Source organism: Panthera tigris, chromosome A3 (assembly GCF_018350195.1).
Source record: "Panthera tigris isolate Pti1 chromosome A3, P.tigris_Pti1_mat1.1, whole genome shotgun sequence".
Taxonomy (NCBI): Eukaryota; Metazoa; Chordata; class Mammalia; order Carnivora; family Felidae; genus Panthera; species Panthera tigris.
The window spans coordinates 7,686,528-7,706,486 of record NC_056662.1 but is presented as its reverse complement, the minus strand read 5'-3'; the positions used below and the strand labels follow the sequence as shown (position 1 = coordinate 7,706,486).

The 19,959-nt window shown below is 42.1% G+C and overlaps 1 long non-coding RNA gene across 1 annotated transcript; it reads right to left on the bottom strand.

The window, feature by feature from the left end:
• Nucleotides 1-2,945: 2,945 nt before the first annotated feature.
• Nucleotides 2,946-3,418, bottom strand: LOC122236943. Its single transcript, XR_006215120.1, has 2 exons — nucleotides 3,295-3,418; nucleotides 2,946-3,091 (listed from the first exon to the last, which is right to left on the bottom strand). It is a non-coding gene; the product is annotated as an uncharacterized LOC122236943 (long non-coding RNA).
• Nucleotides 3,419-19,959: the final 16,541 nt, after the last annotated feature.

Below are 19,959 nucleotides of genomic sequence, written 5' to 3'. Positions count from 1 at the left end.
AAAAGGAAAGAGATGTGTTTTACTGATCTAAGAAAGGAATTGCATTTGCAAATGCTAATATTTGCCTAGCGCCCTTTCCACCATGTAAGGTTTGACCACGTAGATGAGTCTAAACGTGTGTTCTGTGGCTGTAATTTAATATTGAGGTTATAAAATGCCTCCTACCATACAGATCCTATGTAAGCTTTTCTTATGTAACATTTAACTCTTCTCTTTTTCAAGTCCATAAGAAATGTTACAAATTCGAGTTAGAAATTTTACCATGGTCTCTGGTTCCTGATATTTTTTTTAAAAAAATTGCTCACGTGTTTATTTCTGAGTATATTTGATATATTTTAGTCCTAGAGAGTTATAACAAATAACATTCAGAGACTTGGAATCATGCAAATGAGGGGAGGGTTTGTACTTTGATCAAGATTTTCCTGATGAATTTGTGCTTTTGGGGGGATGGAATTTGAGGTTAGAAGAATCTACTTACAAAATCCTTAGGGAAAGTTTTCTTAACTTTGGGGGATCTGGGACTGACTGACTTCATATACATACTTATGTGTGTATCATTTTTATTTTATTTTATTTTAGATTTTAGACAAAAGGCCCATACTTTCATTGACTTGCAAAGGGGTCCCTGTTAAAAAAATAAGGTTTGTTGCTCAAATCGTTTTGCAACTCATAAATCTCTACTTCTCATTTTCTTTAAAATATTTGGGTACCCAAGCTCCTGGTGGCTCAGTCGGTTAAGTGTCTGCCTCATGATATTGGCTCAGGTCATGATTTCACGGATCATGGGTTAGAGCCCTGCATCGGGTTCTTTACTGACAGTGTGGAGCCTGCCTGGGATTCTCTCCCTCTCTCTCTTTCTGCCCCACCTGTGCCTTCTCTCTCTCAATATATATAAATAAACTTAAACAAATTTAAAGTATTTGGGTACCATACACAATCATGGTTTCCATGACAGTTTTCCAATTTCCAATTTCATTCATTGCTCCAGCCAGGATAGTACCTGCTTAATACAGGGGTATATAGATTTGTGCTTCCAGGAGAAGAGAAACTGTTCTCCTTCGTGGGTTTTATAAAACATACTGGTTATTATGAGCTTTGTATTGCTTACATACTATACATTTGCATATACATGATATACACACAAAACATGTATGTATGTAAATGCATGAGTACACATAGCTGCTTTGTGTATTTAAGTATGTATGTGTACATTTGTATGCAGGCAGTATATATGTAAATCCATGCATGTGTGTATATGTATTTATTTGTATGTATATGCATGCTTATCTACAGATGCAAATATGCATAGATATGTGTTTCTATAACTCTCTCTCTATACATCTATACGTATGTATATGCAGTTGCATATATGTATATATAGTATATGTGTGTACCCATGTGTGTACATCTGTGTGTGCATGTTTGTGTGCACCTATACATATGTGTATATGTGTATAGATGTTCATATATGCAGTATATTTGTTTCTATCTCTGTAGTCATGTATGGATATGTGCTTATTATTCTCTTTCAAGCCCAAACCTTGCAGTCATGAATTGAATATCTAAGTCATTGTTCAGGGATCAAAAGGGACTCCCAGTGCTGTTTGGAGGACGGTACCTTTTCTCCTGAGCAAGACTGAGAGAAGAGTACATGGAGGCACCTTCGACCAATTCTGCCCTGTAGCTTCTGGCTCCCCTAAGACTGAAGTTTCTTGGGCGTCTCCCAGTCGAGGGGGTAGAGGTCACGTGACATTTTCCTGAGTATTCTATATTGTAAGTGTCGGGACTGTTTTCACGGAGGCCAGTGTTCCCTTATGAAGGTCCCGCCTCCCTTTGGCTGGGACCTGCTGTGGGCAGGGCAGGCAGGACTCACGGTGGCTTCATCTGGTCAGTTTCCCTTCATCTGATCAGTTGCCCTTGGGAGAGCATGATGTTCTATTTTCCTTGCCCAGACAATCTCATTACTCAGAAACTTTGAGGAAGCATATTATTAAGTAGCTGTGACATGTGCTGCTTTGGTTGAGAGCAGAAAGGAAATGCAGTGAAAACCCTCTTTCCCTGCCGAGTGGCTCATGGATGCGGATAAAAGAGACTGGTCAGTTTTCTACATCTCTGGATAACATTTTCCAATGCCTCCCGTTTTTTTTCAGTGTGACTACAAATGTTTTCCTTTTCACTCCACACACTGAGTATGCAGTGGATGATTTCCCTGTTGTTTAATGACAGGTCTATCTTCAACCATTTAACTGTGAATGACTTTGTCTAATAGCTTGATAAGTTATTCATGACATTTTTAACAAGCCCTCTGTAGGCTGGGTGGGAATACTTCTCTTTTTTCAAGGGTGTTAGTTTTGGGCGATGTTAAACTTAGTTTTTTTTCTGTGTAGTTGATCACAGATAGACAGTGTTTTAAAGGTCTTTCATCTCCCTTAAGCTATAGTAAAAACTTATATACTCGTATTTCCAAATAAAGCCCTTCAATCAATTCTTTATTGTTTCAAGCAATAAAACCTGAGGGGTGGAGAACTGAGTCAGAAAGTGAAATCTAAAACGTCTAGGTAATAGTTTTACTGTTTCGTTAGATAGTACGGAAAGAATCCTCCCACTCTTGTGTTACCTCTCTGGAGCTTAGTTCAAGAGGAGTGTAATTTTTTTTTTAATTTTTTTTGATGTTTATTTATCTTTGAGAGAGACAGAGACAGAATGCGAATGGACTACGGGCAGAGAGAGAGAGGGAGACACAGAATCCGAAGCAGCCTCCAGGCTCTGAGCTGTCAGCACCAGAGCCCGACGTGGGGCCTGAACTCACGGACCATGAGATCATGACCCGAGCTGAAGTCAGACACTCAACCAACTGAGCCCCCCCCAGGTGCCCCTGAGGAGTGTAATTTTTAATGGAGAAACTGTTGAAGGCTTTAAATAACATTTCAACTTTCAGGACACAGTGAGTGAGAATACGTGTGGATTTTGAAGATAATCTAAGAGGTTGAAAACCAGCTTCCTGTACACAGTATGTTTTTAGACAAGATAAGCATTTGCCTTTCTGATATTATTGGCTACGTTTAAGCCGATGTGAATTTGCATAGTGATTCTGCAAAAAAAAAAGTATAGAATTATTAATATCATTAAAGAAATAATGGCGTTAAAATTGCAATAATCAATTACCCATTGCAAACTTGTCTTGACCCCTAGTGGTGATGATAACATCACCGGTATCCTTGTTACCCCAGTCCTCATGACCTAATCTGCCTCTTCCTCATTCTCCAAGCCCACGCTTCTCAAGTCTATCTTCACCTTTGGCCGGTTCAATCCATTGCCCGCAGCGCTAGCTTTGAGTTCCCTTATCCCTTTGCCAGTTGTAGCATCCTTCTTCCAGTCTATGCTTGGTGCTCCTCTGGACCCTCCTCTCCTATCAACCACCCTGTAAAGTACTTGGTTGAAAATCTTCCTAATGCTAAAGCCATTATTAGGTCATCCCCATGAATGGCCATTGCAGTAGGCACCATGCAGCTGTCTCTCATGAATTCAATTTGACAGATATTCCTTAGCTGAGTGTCCATTCTATGCCAGACACTGTGCTAGAATTTGGGAGAATCCCTACCTATGGAAAGTCTTAGTGTAAAGGAGGATTAGCAGGAGACTTAATAGAGCATATAGAAGGCGATAAGAGAAGAAAGAGGAACTGTGGTGTATTAGGGGACAGGCCAACCAGCTCCACTGGCTGTGGTCAAGGAAGGGTGGTTTCACAGAATCACTAATGGGATTGAACGGGGATGGACCAAGGGATGGACCTTGAAGGTGAATTAATGAGCACACTTCTTTGCCTTCCGTTCAAGTTTTTTCCCTAAAATTGACCTCATCCTTCTTTTATCACCGTATCTATGAGTGATGGTAATAACTATAAGACTGCGTGCCTCTAATGGATGATATATGACTGTTTTGGAGCAGTTACCAGTTATTGGCCGATTGCTAGTCCAAGATCGTTGCATGAATTATCTTATTTAATCTGACAAGGCCATTTTCATGATGGAGGCGCAGAGCAGTTAAGTACTTCTCAAGGCCTCTCAGCCAGTCAATGGCAGAACGAAGCCTCAACCCTGATCTTCGAGACTCCCAAGCCCTGCTTTGATGGGCATCCTGTGTGGTATGTAACTCCTGCCCTGTGCTTCTAGCAAGTGACTGTGACTCAGTCTCAGTTTGAGTGGCCACGTGATCTTGAAGACAGGACGTGAACTTGGGGATCAGAAAACACAGGTTTATATGAACATCTTTAGGCAGTTCCCCCAGGCCTTCTGAATCTCAATTTCTGCATTTGTAAAACTACAGAAACAGTAATAGCTTCTAAGGGTCATTGTAAAGGTCAAATGAAGGGTGCTGGGTGGCTTAGTCAGTTAAGGGGCCGACTTCGGCTCAGGTCATGATCTTGCGGTTTGTGAGTTCGAGCCCCACGTTGGGCTTTCTGGTGACAGCAGGAGCCTGGAGCCTGTTTCAGATTTTGTGTCCCCCTCTCTCTCTGCCCCTCCCTTGCTTGTGCTCTGTCTCTCTCTGTCAAGAAAAATGAATTAAATGTTGAAAAAAAAATCAAATGAGATGATGTAGGAAAGTACCTTATGAATTTAAATATTCAACTTATGCTTGTCTTGCAGCTGTTATTACTAGTACTGGTTAGTATTGTGATGGCAAACCATGACTTAGTAATAGTCATCAAAAAAGATGGAAACTGTTATCTATAAATAGTTAAGGATTGGGGCGCCTGGGTGGCTCAGTCGGTTGAGCTTCCGACTTCGGCTCAGGTCATGATCTCATAGCTCGTGGGTTTGAATCCTGCGTTGGGCTCTATGCTGACAGCTCAGAGCCTGGAGCCTGCTTCAGATTCTGTGTCTCCCCCTCTCTCTGCCCCTCCCCTGCTTGTGCTCTCTCTCTGTCTCTCAAAAAATGAATAAATGTTAAAAAAAATTTATAAATAGTTAAGGGTTTTTAGCTGCTAGTAACCATTATTTTATCGATTCATTCCAGACTGTCAGCTATTCAAGGACAATTTGCTACTTACATTTGGCCACTAGATACTACCTACCTTTTGTGTATAAGTATTCTTCCCTTTATTAGAAATGATGGCTATATGGGGGGTTACTTGTACTCTTAGCTGAAAAATAAAAGCCTATATAGGAGTAAAGGGTCCAGGCATGTCCATCCTATGATATAGGTCCTGGGTGCATATTTGAAGTGGAAGTGATGTGGTTTTGTGAGAAACAAGCCCACTGACCCCGTCAAAGGGATGTGGAGACTTGGAGCGCAGAGAAGGGAGGCTTTAATCAATGTTCTTGCAACTGCGGGTGTCTGATGGACAGGCACACTCGGGGCAGTTACAGCAGACAATTTATCTCCTAGCATGTAAGTCTCTACCCTGGTTCCTCATTGGCTGAGCACTACAGAGGTAAGTCCCTCCCCTGGTTCCTCATTGGCTGAGCACTACAGAGGTAAGTTCCTTCCCTGGTTCCTCATTGGCTGAACACTACAGAGGTTACCGTCTTACCTGGAGGTCGCCTATGCCCGTGGAAGGCAAAAAGTAGTCTGACTGGAACACATGTTCATTTCCTGATTTGATGCAGAGACTTTCAGTCCCTCCCCGCTTTGTTCTTTGGCTCATGCTCATCACAAAGCCTGTGAAAGAAAGCCCCTGAAAGGGAGAAAGGAAAGAAGAACGCGGAAGTGAATTTCCAAGGGTTTGGGACCCCATTATGGGGGAGTTCATATATATATATTTCCAACAGCTTGTCAACCTACTGTTAACTAGACAGCCCAGCGTTTCTATGCTATTTCTGAAAATGAATCATCTCCGTTAAGTCTCACAGTTTGGAGTGTTGGGGTTCAGAGCCAACAGCCAAGAAGGAATGCTTCTTGAGACATCTTCAGTGCAAAAAGGTGGTTTTATTAAAGCATGGGACAGGACCTGTGGGCAGAAAGAACTGCACTGGGGTTGTAAGGAGTGACTGTATATCTTCAAGTTGGGAGGGGGTCAGGGATCGTGTTAAGGTATTTTGGAAGCTCGGTTTCTAGGATTTTGAGGGGCTAGCTACTGTTAGGAAAAGGTCATTTATTGCTGTTTAGTAAAAACTCAGTCATGAGCCCCTTCAGATGTGTATCAGTGGGCCAGAAGCTGCGACTGTGATTGCCAACATGTATCTTGGGGGTAGAGATAAAAAAAGTCTCCAAAGGAATTTTTATATGTTAAAGTAGACTTATAGGATCCTGGGGGATTGGGATAAGATTGCCCTTTGCCCTTACCAGACTGTCATCCTGGCGCTCCCAGAAGGATGTCACTGTGCCTGCAGCAAGGATTTGTCAATGGGCTGTAAGTTGTAAAGGAATTTAATTTTTCTTCTTCTGCCTTTGTTTCCCACATTGAAAGGATCTATTGAGAGCTGATATTTCAATCAGCGAAGCTACTGGCACTTCTAAAAAATAACTCTGGGTGTCAGATTTAAAGATACTGCAAAATGTTTTCTCCACCCTCAAAATGATAAGATCATGTTCAGGTAGAAGGGACAAATGGTTAATATTCTTATTGCAACCTAATCACCTCCCACTACAGCATTGGAATCACTTTTAGGAGGTTTTGCAGATGACGAACTTGATTTCGGTTGCAGTGAGTCTTCATGGGATCCCACGGGGTGCCTAGGAATCCTACCTTTCCTGAGGTGCAAGGTTCTGAAATGATGAGAAGTACCCAAGTAACTGTTGTTAAGTAAAACAGAGTTGGATTGCGCAAATTATATGCCGAAGTTCATGGAAACATTCATTCAAGACACAGAGGGAAGACAAAGCTGTATTTGTTTTTAGGCTTAAATAAAAGAGCACTTACTAACTTAGAAATGGGCTGGTTTAATTTCTTCCAGTGCTCTTTAGAGTCCTTGACAAGAGAGGTTTGGTAACTACTCAAAATCATTTCATCTACCTCTCCAGGGCAATTGATTTATGCTAAGACAGAAAAAGGACCTTCCATTTAATTTCTCTGGACTTAATCGATTAAATATGTTAATTACTCTACTTAAATTTCTCTTGTGATGTTGTGCATTTGTTAAGGTGGATCGTTGGGGTGATTGAGAAAAAATAGCTTCCTGCTAAGCCAGGATAATGAATATTGACATTCTTGGCTTTTCCAGTCAATAGAAATCACATTTCCAAGTCCCTGTTTCCATGGGGCTTGCTCAATAAATAACTTCCCCAACCATGTGCACCCTGGGGAGGGCCTCTTGCAAAATATGGAGTGAATAAAATTTAAAAACTGTTTGCGGATTAACATCAGCACCCGCAAAAGAGCAAATACTGAGGCTGGATGTTTGAATCTCTAAGACTGGGAATGGCGGGGCAAGCCTGGGAATCATTAACTTGAAATGTGCCCCCTGCTGTGTCTGCTCCATTAGCGTCAAAGAACATTACCACGTTCAACGTGGCCAGAGTTCTTGATAAAGATTCTAATTGAAAGAGGAACTTTTCCAGCACCTCGTCCCTTTTCTCTACACCCTTCTCAACCTTTATCTTAGTTTCACAGAGGAGAAAATAAACCCAAACCAAACCTGAGGCCAGAAGAGATGGGAGCACAAGAGAAAACTGTTTTACCTTTGTTTTTTTCTAAGCCTCTTACACGAACATTGTCTTTTGCTAATATGCGTCTCTAAAAAATGAGAAGGAAAAAAAAAACTCTTTAAGACGCTTAAGAAAATACGACACTCTCCCAAGGAATATTGTAATTTTCAGTCTCCAGGCTTTGAAGCTCTCTTAGGGGGCATTTTTCTAGAAAGGTCTTTAAATCACTCCTCACTGAAACTTCTCAGCTGTCTGTCTTTGACGGTTCCAGTTTCCCAATCCATGATTACATGTCGTATCTTGTTGCTAGTGTGAACGTGGGAAATGATGGCTTTTCCCCTTCTTACAGCTCCCACCTGACCAGATTTCCTCTTCATGGCGAGGTTCTGCAAATGCTTGGGTTCCTCGAGGATCTCCTAGAATCAGGGAATTTAAGAGCCAGGATGGATCTCCGATGTCACCTTGTCCTACCCTCCTGAGTCCAGGTAAGGAGACTGGAGTTCAAGCTTAAAGTGCTTCCCTCTCACTTCCTCTTCACTTCTAAGCAATTGTGTCAGGTTTAGAAACCCAGGCGATTTAACTGCCATCCTCTGGCTACCACAGAGCTGATAGGCTCTTTTTCTACGTTCGGAAAATTAAAAAAGAAATTGCTTGACAGCTCGCTGTACCTCCGGTTCACAAATGTCTACTTGTCCTCCATTGTTTTGAAAACCCACTGTGAACCCATGAAAAAGCCTTCCCATTCTGAAACATTGTGGCATATTAGGACTTCTGCATTTTCTTCCGGACCTCTTGCCTTCCTGCTGCATTTGCTGTAAAGCTTACTTCTTTTTCAATGGAAACGAAGGCACTTTATCCAATTTTTCCCTTTCTCCTTGGGAAGAAGACGGCATTTGAAAAAAACTTCCCAGGTCAGTGTCAGTCTCGCTGTAGGAAAATCGCCTACGACCCCAGCCACCCTTGGGTAAGGGCGGGCAAACAGTTGTGACCTAGCGAACAAGCTAGTCGCGTGACCATCCAAATAGACTTTACTGGGTTATTGAGTGAAGGATGAGGGTACTGCCGTATAAACGCAGGATAGTAGAATTTCAGTGGAGATACTTCTGTCTAACTCCTTCTTTTGGCAGACAAAGAATCGATGGTTGTATTTATTTTTATTGGTTGCCATAAACACAAAAACAAGAAGTTTAAGAAACGTATTGGTACAAGTAAATCCAGATGATAGATGATAGATTCAAGGGCATGGATGATGTCATTTGTCTCCTCTCCTCTCCCCTCCCTCCCTCCTCTACTCCTTCTCCCTTCCTCTTCTCTCTTCTTTCCTTTCCTCCTTCCTTCCTCCTTTCCTTCTTTCCTCCCTCTCTCCTCTCTCCCTTTCTTCCTTTCTTCCTTTCTTCCTTTTTTCTTCCTTCCTTTCTCCCTCCCTTTCTTTTCTGTTTCCTTTCCTTCCTTCCTTTTTTCTTAACTTCTTTCTTTCTTTCTTTCTTTCTTTCTTTCTTTCTTTCTTTTTCTTTCTTTCCCTGAGTATTATTAGCCATCTTAATTTCCGCTTTACTCTCTGTTGGCTTCACTTAAATTAGGATAGCTTGGGTCACATTGACCCAACCTCACCAGGAACAGAGCATGTATATTTAGAGGGGTGGGGAGGAACTTACTGGAACTAGGGGATGGATGCTTAGAAGAAACTACTAATAGTAATAATCACATTGATACCACAGGTCTTGAAGTCTTACTTCAAGACTTCAAGTACTGTTGCCAAATACTTTTCTAAGCATTTAATATCCACTAACTCCTCTAATTTTCAAAACCTCAATAGTAGGAAATAGTACTTTTCATTTTACAGAAGAAGCTTAGTCACAGATATAGGAGGTATCTTGGTTATGATTTAAAGCCAAGCACATCTTTTTTTTACCCCCTAAGTGTATAATCTTTCAACTAGCACTCATTGCAATACCTGTTCAATATCAGCTTTTCCGGATATTGGGAAGTGAGAAAATACTGTTCATATCTTTGTGGTATATGCAGTGTAGGGCTGGAATCAGAGACATCTTATATCTCAGCATATATCCTCTGTCTCAACTGTGGCTATATAATTTGCAGAGATAAGTGCTGTAAAGTAGTTATACAAGATGAAGGATCATGGCATGGAGGTAGCTAATGTATACTCTTTTGGTTGCTCAAATGTAAAGAGAGATCTCAGGGCACCTGGCTGGCTCGGTTAGAAGAGCATGGGACTCTTGATCTCGGGATTGTGAGTTCAAGCCCCATGTTGGGTATAGAGATTACTTAAAAATAAAATCTTAAAATAAAAAATAAAAAGAGATCCCAGTAAGCTGTATTACAATGGCCTTGTTAAGGAAAGTTAGTCCAAATGACAGTAATTGTTGAACCAAGAAGGCCCACTTCTCCCAAACATCAGGCCTCTTTTTCTCCTACTTGAATTGGATCTTGCCAAGGGCTAGCTAGAGTGGGGAGCGGAGGGAGAGGTGGATATTCTCTGAGAATGTCTGTCTGGAATAGATAAATGACAAGCAATTCTAATGTTAATGGAAAAGCACTGGGGCTAGTTTGTGTTTAGGTTTGGTGTTTTTTTAATGTAAAACAAAGAAACATGAAACACTTGTGAAGAAAACTGTGAAGAGGGCTCATCATAAACTCTAAAGGACGTGTCCCTGTTTCAGATTGGCAAAGGTATATGGAGGGCATTTTCTTTAATTTTAAACCAGAACATTCCTAGCATAAAAATTGAGATTTAACTCATGCGTCCAGGACTTCCTGCGAAACCTTAACATTAGCCTTATTTCAAGGAAAGCACTTGAACCATTTAGGACATTAACAAGTCCTATAATCTTAGAAGCTCCCATTTTTTCACTCATTGGCCACTTCATCCTTTTCAGCTATTTCAAAAAAGTTAATGGGTGTTTATTAACGGCCAATTTCACCAGAGATTGATTATTCAAAAAATGTGCTTTGATTATAATCAGAAATTTTACAGGGTGCTCCTTCAGATACCTCGAGATCAGCAAAGTCTTTTTTTTTTTTTTAACATTTATTTATTTTTGAGAGACAGAGAGTGAGCGGGGGAGGAGCAAAGAGAGAGGGAGACACAAAATACTAAGCAGGCTCCAGGCTCTGAGCTGTCAGCACAAAGCCCAACGTGGGGCTCGAACCCACGACCCTTGAGATCATGACCTGAGCTGAAGTCAGATGCTTAACCGACTGATCCGCCCAGGCAAAGTCTTAGAAATCAAGAAAACCTGACAACTGTCTGAAAATCAAAAATGTGATGTCTATTGAAAGATCTTCCAGAGGATGAAGAAACCTAGCTTCTCCATTTTTTAGGCCCTTATTGATGTGTTTGAATAATGCCTGTGATGCATGGCTTACTCCTGATACACAGACATGGTTTTCTTGATAAGAGAGGGCCCTTAAGTATGTCTCTGAGACTAGAAGGGGTTGCTTCAAATTTCTTGGAAAAACTGACTAGGAAGGCCATTGAAGGCTAAGACACATGGGCAGTTATACTGGGGACTTTATAGAGACTTGCCACTTATGTTTTAACAAGAAACTAGAGTCAAATACGACTAAGGATTTTGAGTCTGCGCGATCTGCAGTCACAACTTCCCTAACTTGTCTCTTTTCTCATAAATGATTACTGTGTGTGTGTGTGTGTGTGTGTGTGTGTGTGTGTGTGTGCGCGCGCGCGCATGTGATTTTATTCTTCCTGATACGTGGACGGAGATACAGAATAACCTGAAATAATTCAGGAAGGTGCCAGTCACTATTCAATTGGCTCCATCTGCCACATTAATTCTGGTCAGATTCAAACCCCCTGAATAGACAGCAGGTGTCAGATAGAAGTGAATGTTTTGTGTGTTTGTTTTGCTTTTCTCTTCCCCATCATATTTCCAGGGTTATGAGTCTGAAGATAATGCACAGTGGAATTACAGAAATGTGTTCCTATAGGAGAGATTTAGAGCATATTAAAAAAATTTTTTTATTATGTTTATTTTTGAGAGGCAGAGAGAGACACAGCATGAGTGGGGGAGGGGTAGAGAGAGCGAGAGGGAGACACAGAATCCCAAGCAGGCTCCAGGCTTCGAGCTGTCGGCCCAGAGCCCAACGCGGGGCTCGAACCCACGAACCGTGAGATCATGACCTGAGCCGAAGTCGGACACTCAACCGACTGAGCCTCCCAGGCGCCCTGATTTAGAGCCTATTTTAAGGAATTCAGATTCACTCACGTCTGAGGCCTAAAGATATAACTTTTGTATTCTGAAACCCTGCACGTGGGGAGCACGGGGTCTGAATGTTCAGAAGGTTTTTCTTCATTTTGTTCTTGATGCACAAGAAGGAATAATATGCAACTTCTGGTCCTTTTTCTTCATTTGAACTTGGTCTCTGTTGTGCAACAAGAATATGATAAAGATCAGAAATTAATTGGACAGCCAAAGAATCCTCAATAATAGCAGTATGGTTCTAAAATGGCAATGAAATACAAATATGTGGGCTCTGTTCTCTGAGAGGCAGTCTTTGCTTTTGGGAGTGAGTATAGCGACGTGCTTATCTGAAGGTAGGAAAAAGGCCACATTCTTCTCTACATCCTAAGTGCCTAGAATAGGGACTAGCACACTAGCAAGGTAACGGGAACCAAGATTGTGTAGCGCTTACTCTGTGTCACGCATTGTGTAAAGCCCTTATGTGTATATATGAATTAATTCACTCGTTGGAAGAATCACTTCTTTGCTGCAGATGCCCTACCCCCCAGCTGCCCACCTGAATTCACTGTAGGCTACCACAGACAGCTTCGATCTTAACTCCTGGTACCTGCAACTCTCCCTATCTCTCTGTTTTCTCCAGTACCCTGGGAGTTTGCGGGACCAGGAACATGCTCCACTCCCGACCAGCGGGTGATGGAAAATAGTGAATAGATGGCATAGCCTCCCAGGCCCCAGTGGGGCTAGCAGATTCTAAGGTGTGTTTTATGTGATTTCTCAGAGGGTCTCCCGGAAGTTCAGCCCGAATGCCTACAGCTGGAACTTGCTCATTGCTTCGTGTTGTATTGATTTTTTTTCCCTTTCCCTGATTTGCACCCTTTATTTCCTCCACATTCTCACTGTACTTCCTGGGATCTCCTCCCAAATAATCTACCTGCAAGTAGGTGGATTTTTCAAATCCTTGTTATTTTAGGGTCTACTTTTGGAAGCACCAAGGTTAGACACTCTTGCTTTTAAAGTGTTTGTGTCATGAACGAACAAATGAATGAGTGAATTTCAGAGGTACCTAACTTTCCCAGGCCAACCAGAAAGTGTCCCGTTTTCCATAGATTATTCCATTAAGGTAATGTACTCGGGTAGTAATAATACAGCTGCAGTTGTTAATGAAGCAGTAGGAAATTATGCTTAAGTAGAGACACAGGAAGGAATAAGCTAACTGATTGCAAAAAATCATTGGAAGAACCTGGGTTCATTTGACAAAATTTGAGTACTATTGAACTGCTGCTGAACATTGGCTAGCCATTATCACCCAACCTCATTTTTCTGTCCATTCATATTAGCAAGCATTGAGATAATTATTCAAGACAAAGGAAGGCTTTTGTATGAAATGACAGACAATTGAGAGAAAACTAAACACAATAATTGGGAAGATTATTTTTGATTCCTTTGAGTTATATTGAAAAATGACTCCAGGATTGTTTAATGAAGAACATGTATTCACCATTTACTTTCTGATTTTGTATTTTGGACTAAGGCCAAGTGGGTTAATCGATTATTGATTGTATGTTATTGATTGTTGATTTTATACACTTATTGTTGCTGAGAAACTTCAACCTCATTTATTTCTTTCTGCTCCCAGAACTAAACCGATGATTTTAAGAGTTATTTTGGTTCTCTTAGTTTGTGAAAACAACAGTAACAGCCATCAGAAATTACGTAGGCTGGCTGTTAATTGCCACGGATTGAGGATCTCCTATGTGCCACGTACTGTTCTAGACATATGTTTCCTAATTTAATTACCATGGCAACCTATAGAGGAAAGTTTATTTATCCTCATTTTACCAAGGAAGAAAATGAAGCTCAGAAAGAGGTAGGGTAATGTTTCTAAGTTCATGCTCAAAGTAGAAATCAGATTCATTTTTGCCCATAAGTCAAGCCTGTGCTCCTTCAGCTAAAGTGTTAGGGCTTGGAATCCTGGGAGAACGAAGACCTCAGAAAGTGTTTGATTTCACTGGAGGACACCAAGCATTCTCTGGCACTAAGAACAGATCAGAACTCAGAGTTGGTGGTGAATTCAGAGGTGAGGTGGTGTTCCTAACCTGAACAAAGCCCTCGTAGCCCTTCATTTCCCTCACAACACAATCCAGGTTTCTTAAGTTGGTTCCTAAGTCTTGCTGACATCTGACATCTCTGTACTTCTTCAACACTTTATTCCATACTGTCTTCATGGCAGCCAAAGTGAAATTCTTTTAGTTCTCCAAAAGGCACGGTGCACATTTCACCTCTGGACTTTGGCCCTGCTGTTCTCATTGTCTGAAACGTCTCCCCTGTCCAATTCTTCTTTGCCTAGCTAACTCCTGTGTGTGTGTGTGTGTGTGTGTGTGTGTGTGTGTGTGTATTATTCAGGTCTCCAATTAGATTTCATTTTCTCTGGGTAAGACCTCTATCTCAAATTCCCCAGGGCCCGTGCCCCTCAGCCAAGTTTAAATTAACTTAGGTGTTTCCATAGCTCACTGATTTATCTCTGGGATACAAAGGGAAGGATACTTATTTGTCTTTCACTAGGCAGTGAGCTTCATAAGGGTAGATGCTACCACATTCCCAGCAGCTCACAGGGGGTTTAGCAGATAGTTGACCCTCAATCATTATTTATATAGTAAATGTATGAATGAACATGATGAGAAAATCTAAACAAGTGGGTAAAACAATAGGTGTTGTTGATAGAAGGCCACTCACTGGGGGAAACTCTGGCTGGCTGGTGGACTAGTCAACGAAACTCTGTGTACATGTAAAGAGTGGTGAGAGTCCTGCAGTTCCCTTCGAACTGATATATATAGCCATGGCATCTGTGCCATAAGTTTAGACATATAGGAAATAGACACATGACCCAAAGCTAGCCAACCCGTTGGATGGTCAGTGGCCAATCAGATTCCCCTGCTTGAGAATTTGAACCAAGAGAAACTGAGTAATCAGGAAGCGGGAGGGAAGAGGATTGCCAAGAGGCATTGGCATGCCCTTGGGGCCATGGAGGACCACAGACCAGGTGGAGAGTCAGGGATGGAATAGATGTGAGAGAGAAGACGTGCACCTCAAAAGAAGAAACGATTCACTGAGATTCATCCATTGATTCGGCAAGAATATATTGAACTTTCTCTACATGCCAGCCCTTGTTCTGGGCTCTGGTTAGATAGCTGCGAGCTAAACGTTGCAGTCCTGATCCTCACCGAGTTTTAATTCTAGCTGGGGAAACATGTAAAATACGTCACATGCTAGATGGTAGTAAGACCAAGGAAGACAATGCAACAGGGAGGGAAGGTAGGGAAATGGAGGTGGTGGCAGGTTTTTAAGAATGGCGTTAAATGGGTGCCTGGATGGCTCAGTCAGGTAAGCCTCCAACTTCAGCTCAGGTCATGATCTTGCAGTTTGTGGGTTCAAGCCCCGTGTCAGGCTGGGAAAGACAGAACTCCTAGTCCAGTTGTACTGGAATTGTCCCTTGGGGACAGGATGGACTTTCAGTTAGCATCTGGCGTGGGTAGACTGAACAAGATCCTCTGTGGAGAAGTGGCGTTTACCATTAGAGAATTCAGTTTATCTTGTGAAGAATAGACATGGAAAAAAGTTTCTAGGTGGTTGGCTCCTTGTCTCCAGAATATAGCAAATTTATGGCACTTTCTGATGAAGAATAAAAGCTTTAGTCAGGATTTGAACCAGGGACTCCTGGGACTGGCAATATCATTAAGTCAGATTGAAATCTCCTTAAGCCAGGTGCTTAATCCATTAAATCCAGTCTTTAGTTTGCTAAGCTACCTTTCTGTGCCTGCTTAGGGAAATGAAGTGTGTCTGCTCCCAAAGGTTTTCTCAAAGTCAAAGCCAAATGGAAGTCGGCTGCCCCTGCAATCTGCTGTAAGGAAGGGCATGAATTCTTTGGTTCCACAGGAATTTGACTGTGACAAAGGCCTGAAGAAGTGCAGCCGCCTGGGTTTTAATTTGGTTTAGATCATTGCTATTTTCATACCATGATGTAGAGCGGTGGTATTCATTGGATACGGAGTTAGGGAAAGAGAAAAACCAAGGATAATTCTACTTTTGGTCTTCAGAACTCATTGTTCAACCAGCATGCCCCCTCCCCATGACTCTAGGCTTTTACAAATTTTGAAATTTTTCACCTGATAGGTGGTGAGTATATGCTGGAATGGTAGTGGAGGTTGGAATCACAAATTCCAACATTTTCAGGAGAGCCTGCAGCTAACATAGTAAAGCAGTAAGAGAAAAGAAAATAGATGCTCAGTTACAAAGTGACATTATCTTCTAAGCACAGTGGGAGTCCTCACAAAATGCCCTCTCGCTTCTACAACGTATGCTAGCTAATTTCAGACAAGTATGGTGGGGTTCTGAGTTCAGCTCCTAAGACGGACTCTCAGTAACGATGTGACCTTGAGCTTTCTGAAGCCTTTGTTTCTTTATCCATGAAGTGGGCATAAATCCTTCCTCAGAGTATGGTTGTGTAGATTCACGGGGACAAGACTTGGCAAGTCCTTACATGGATGGAAATAAAATGTGAGTTTAAGGAATCACTCTGCCTGGTGTTGATGAGTGTGCTCCACTGAGGAGATCACCCAGTGGATCAGAGTTACTGGAATTTTTTTCTTACCTTTTTACTTCAGAGCACTGAGCACGGCTAGTGTTTGTCTGTGTCCCCATCTCATTGTCATTCTTTGTCGCAAAAGACCAAAAACACATTAGCATACAGTAGATCTTCCCTTAATAAATGATGAAATACTCATAGTAAAATCTGCTAAAAGCTGGGACACCTGGGTGGCTCAGCCGGCTAAACGTCTGACTTCAGCTCAGGTCATGATCTCACTGTTTGCGAGTTCAAGCCCTGCGTCACTTTCTGCTGTCAGCACAGAGCCTCTGTTCCGCTTTCTCTCTGCCCCTCCCCTGCTCCCTCTCTCTCTCTCTCTCTCTCAAAAATAAATATTAAAATTTTTTTTTTAAAAAATCTGCTAAAAGCAACATGCTTTACTAATTAGGACTCAGGTACTATAAACACAACTTAAAATGTGTTTACCATTTAAGGGGCACCTGAGTGCCTCAGTCAGTTGAGCGTCTGACTTCGGCTCAGGTCATGATCTCACGGTTTGGTTTGAGCCCCACATCATTGTTGGGGTCCGAGGATGGAAGTCACTAAGAGCAACGTTTGGGGTAAAAGGGGATTGTGGATAATCTGAGCTGACAGGATTCCTGCTGACTGCAGGCTGGGGTGACCTTGCATCCCCTGGGGGACGGCGAGGACGACACCCTGATTAGGAAGGATGGGGGGTTCTGGATAAACTGACTTCGCACGATTCTTGCTGAAATTGGAAAATGCAGAGAGGAACATGAAAGCCTGAAAGTCAGGCCGCATTGGAAAAAGCTCAGAAGAGCCTAAGTAGAGTTGGTCATGGAGAGCATCTCTGTCAACCAAGACTTGAAGAAATCCAGACCTGCTTCTCTTCTGGAGCTCACGTCATTTCATCTCCGTTGAATCTCCCTGCCTCTCTCTCCACAATTTTGTCTCTTCCTACTCTTCTTTCTTTGACAATTTCATTACCAAGTAGGTTTACTCTCTGTGCCCGTGGGGTGGTTGTCCTGTCCCCAAAACTTGGGCTTTATTCATGGCTGCTTTTTCCATGACAGTCTCTTAGGTGCAGCCACAAGAGGAGACACGGGAGAGGCTCGGGAAGACAAAGTTTATTATACTCACAGGTCCCAGAGAAGGGGTTACCGCATGCCATACAGGCCACGGGGGAAACAGCAGGTGTGGGTCAGGTTTCAGAAGACAAGAGGGAGGAGAAAGCCAAGGCTGGTGCTCATCTTGGGATTTCTGCAGCAAAGCCAAAGCAGGGAAAAGTCAACAGTTTAGGACTGGCTGGTTTGGATGTTTCAGTGGAGCTTTGGGCTACGACGCTGGTCCCCAGTTGCCTGGCACCTGGCCCTGGATGATTAAGGCAGAACAGTACTGCCTCCTTGGGTGTTCAAGCCACACGGAGGAGGTCTGGTTCTGGATTGGTTTACATATCAAAGGCATGCTCCAGGCTGGCCCCTTGCTATCTCTAAGAATTGTCTGGCTCTGGGAGGACAGTCGCTCTCCAGCTGGAAAGGTTCTTTTTTTTTCCCCCACGTGTCAAAAGCTGGAAGACAAACAAACACATCAAAACATCCTAATACACAGAAAAATTGAAAATATGTAAACAATATACTCCTCCCGTTTTCCTATTTGGAGCTCGGTAGGCTTTTGTGGAAGAGAGGAAGGGTGAGTAAGTAGGGAAGGAAGTGAGGGAGGAGAAGAGGCCCCCGTTAAATTCTCCAGCAGGTGCAGAATACTCTGGAGATGTACTTCCGTGTAAAACTGCCCACAGTCCATGTTGCAGACTTCAAACAACTGCAAAGAAGCCTGTTTGGTTTTGTTTGAGTTTTTCAAAGACTTGGGCTACAGGTAGAACTTTTTCATAAGGACTGTTCATTGGTACCCTCGTTAGAAACATATAGTGACTATAATCTAAAAAAGTGTTGACTTTTTTTTTTTAAGAAATTGGTTGTCATGTTGATAGTATAGGACTCGTTTTGCATCTATCTCATCTCTAGTCTGAAGCCCCGATTTCTGTTTAGATTATACTCATGCAAACAGGGTAACATCTGAGACCATGTTCCCAGAGGGGGAAGAAGTTCTCTCCCTCAGCTCCACAGACCATAAAGAGCTGGTTTTCGAATGGTGTCTAATCTTTAGCCACTCCGTTTCTTACCCTCCTGCAAATACGTGCCCAAAATACCCTTTGGTAAATAGTAATGCAATTCAAATGACATCTAATCAGACTATTCTTCTCATAATTGATCTGATATTTTCAGGGATGTTTCTTCATCTTTAAGGATGCTTTGTAGCAAGGGCTCTGCCTGTCTGTTTGGATTAAATACGAGAAATGGAAATATTAGCTCTTAGATAACAGTAGATTAAAAATCAGAAATCAGATAAAATGCAAATGATGGTTCCTTTTTAATTTGTTTCTTTGAAAAAAAAAGATTTTTATCACGGCACAAACAAATAAAACTTGCGTGTGTAATTAAACACATTATGTAAAAGGAGCCTGTCTCTCCAAATTGTTTCCTCTTAATGAATTGCAGACACGTGTATTTGCTTGGGGTGTTTGGCCTGAAAAGTTTAAAATAAGACTTGTACAATTTTATTTTTTTTGTTTTTGTTTTGTTAAAGTTCAAGTGAAGGTTCTCACAGCACACACAGGAAAGAGGTGGAACCTTGGTTGAGATTTGTGCTTTGTGGTATTAATTACTCCTTTTATCTGGGACGTGGTCGACATATAAACTTCATTTATATTCTGATGATATCCATGCTGGCATTTTTCTTTGGAATTATTCTTTTTTCCCCTCTGTGATATTGGGGATGAGAGGATGGCTCAAGGCAGTAGCCACAGTAGGGGGTAGGGGAGGAAAAATACTTTTTCCTCTATGACTCAGTTAAGCTTCTGACCCTTGATTTTGGCTCAGGTCATATGTCACCGTTCATGGGATCGAGCCCCACATTGGGCTCTGCGCTGACATCTTGGAGCCTGTTTGGGATTCTCTTTCCCCCTCTGCCTCTCCCCCACTCATGCTTTGTCTCTCTTTCTCTGAATAAATAAACTTAAAAAAAGATTAACAGGAGAAAGACAAACAGAAGTTTAATAACATGAATGCCCCCTGTATACATGGGAGAGACCTGGGAAAATAGGCTCCCCAAAGAGACCCAACTCACCACCTCAAATACCTTCTCCTGCTAAAGACAAACAACGATGTTTGGGGGTGGGGTATAGGCCAGATACGGGAGGTGACCAGGAAAAGCACAGTCAACAAGGGTATGGCTGTTAGACAGATTTAAGTTGTCTCCTTCATCAGTTAAGAGTTTCTAGGGATTTAGCGTCATCCTGTCCTTCTGGGTATTGAGCTGGGAGACACCCTCACAAAGGGAGATTTCCCTTATTCATGTAAATCTCTCTTACAAACGGTAACTTCTATTTGCTTTTCCAGAGCTTCTCTGATGTCTTAAGTTTCTTAAAACCAATCAGCCTAAAATAATCCTTATGCCAGAGAGGCATATTTTGGGGTGACAAATTCTGCTTTT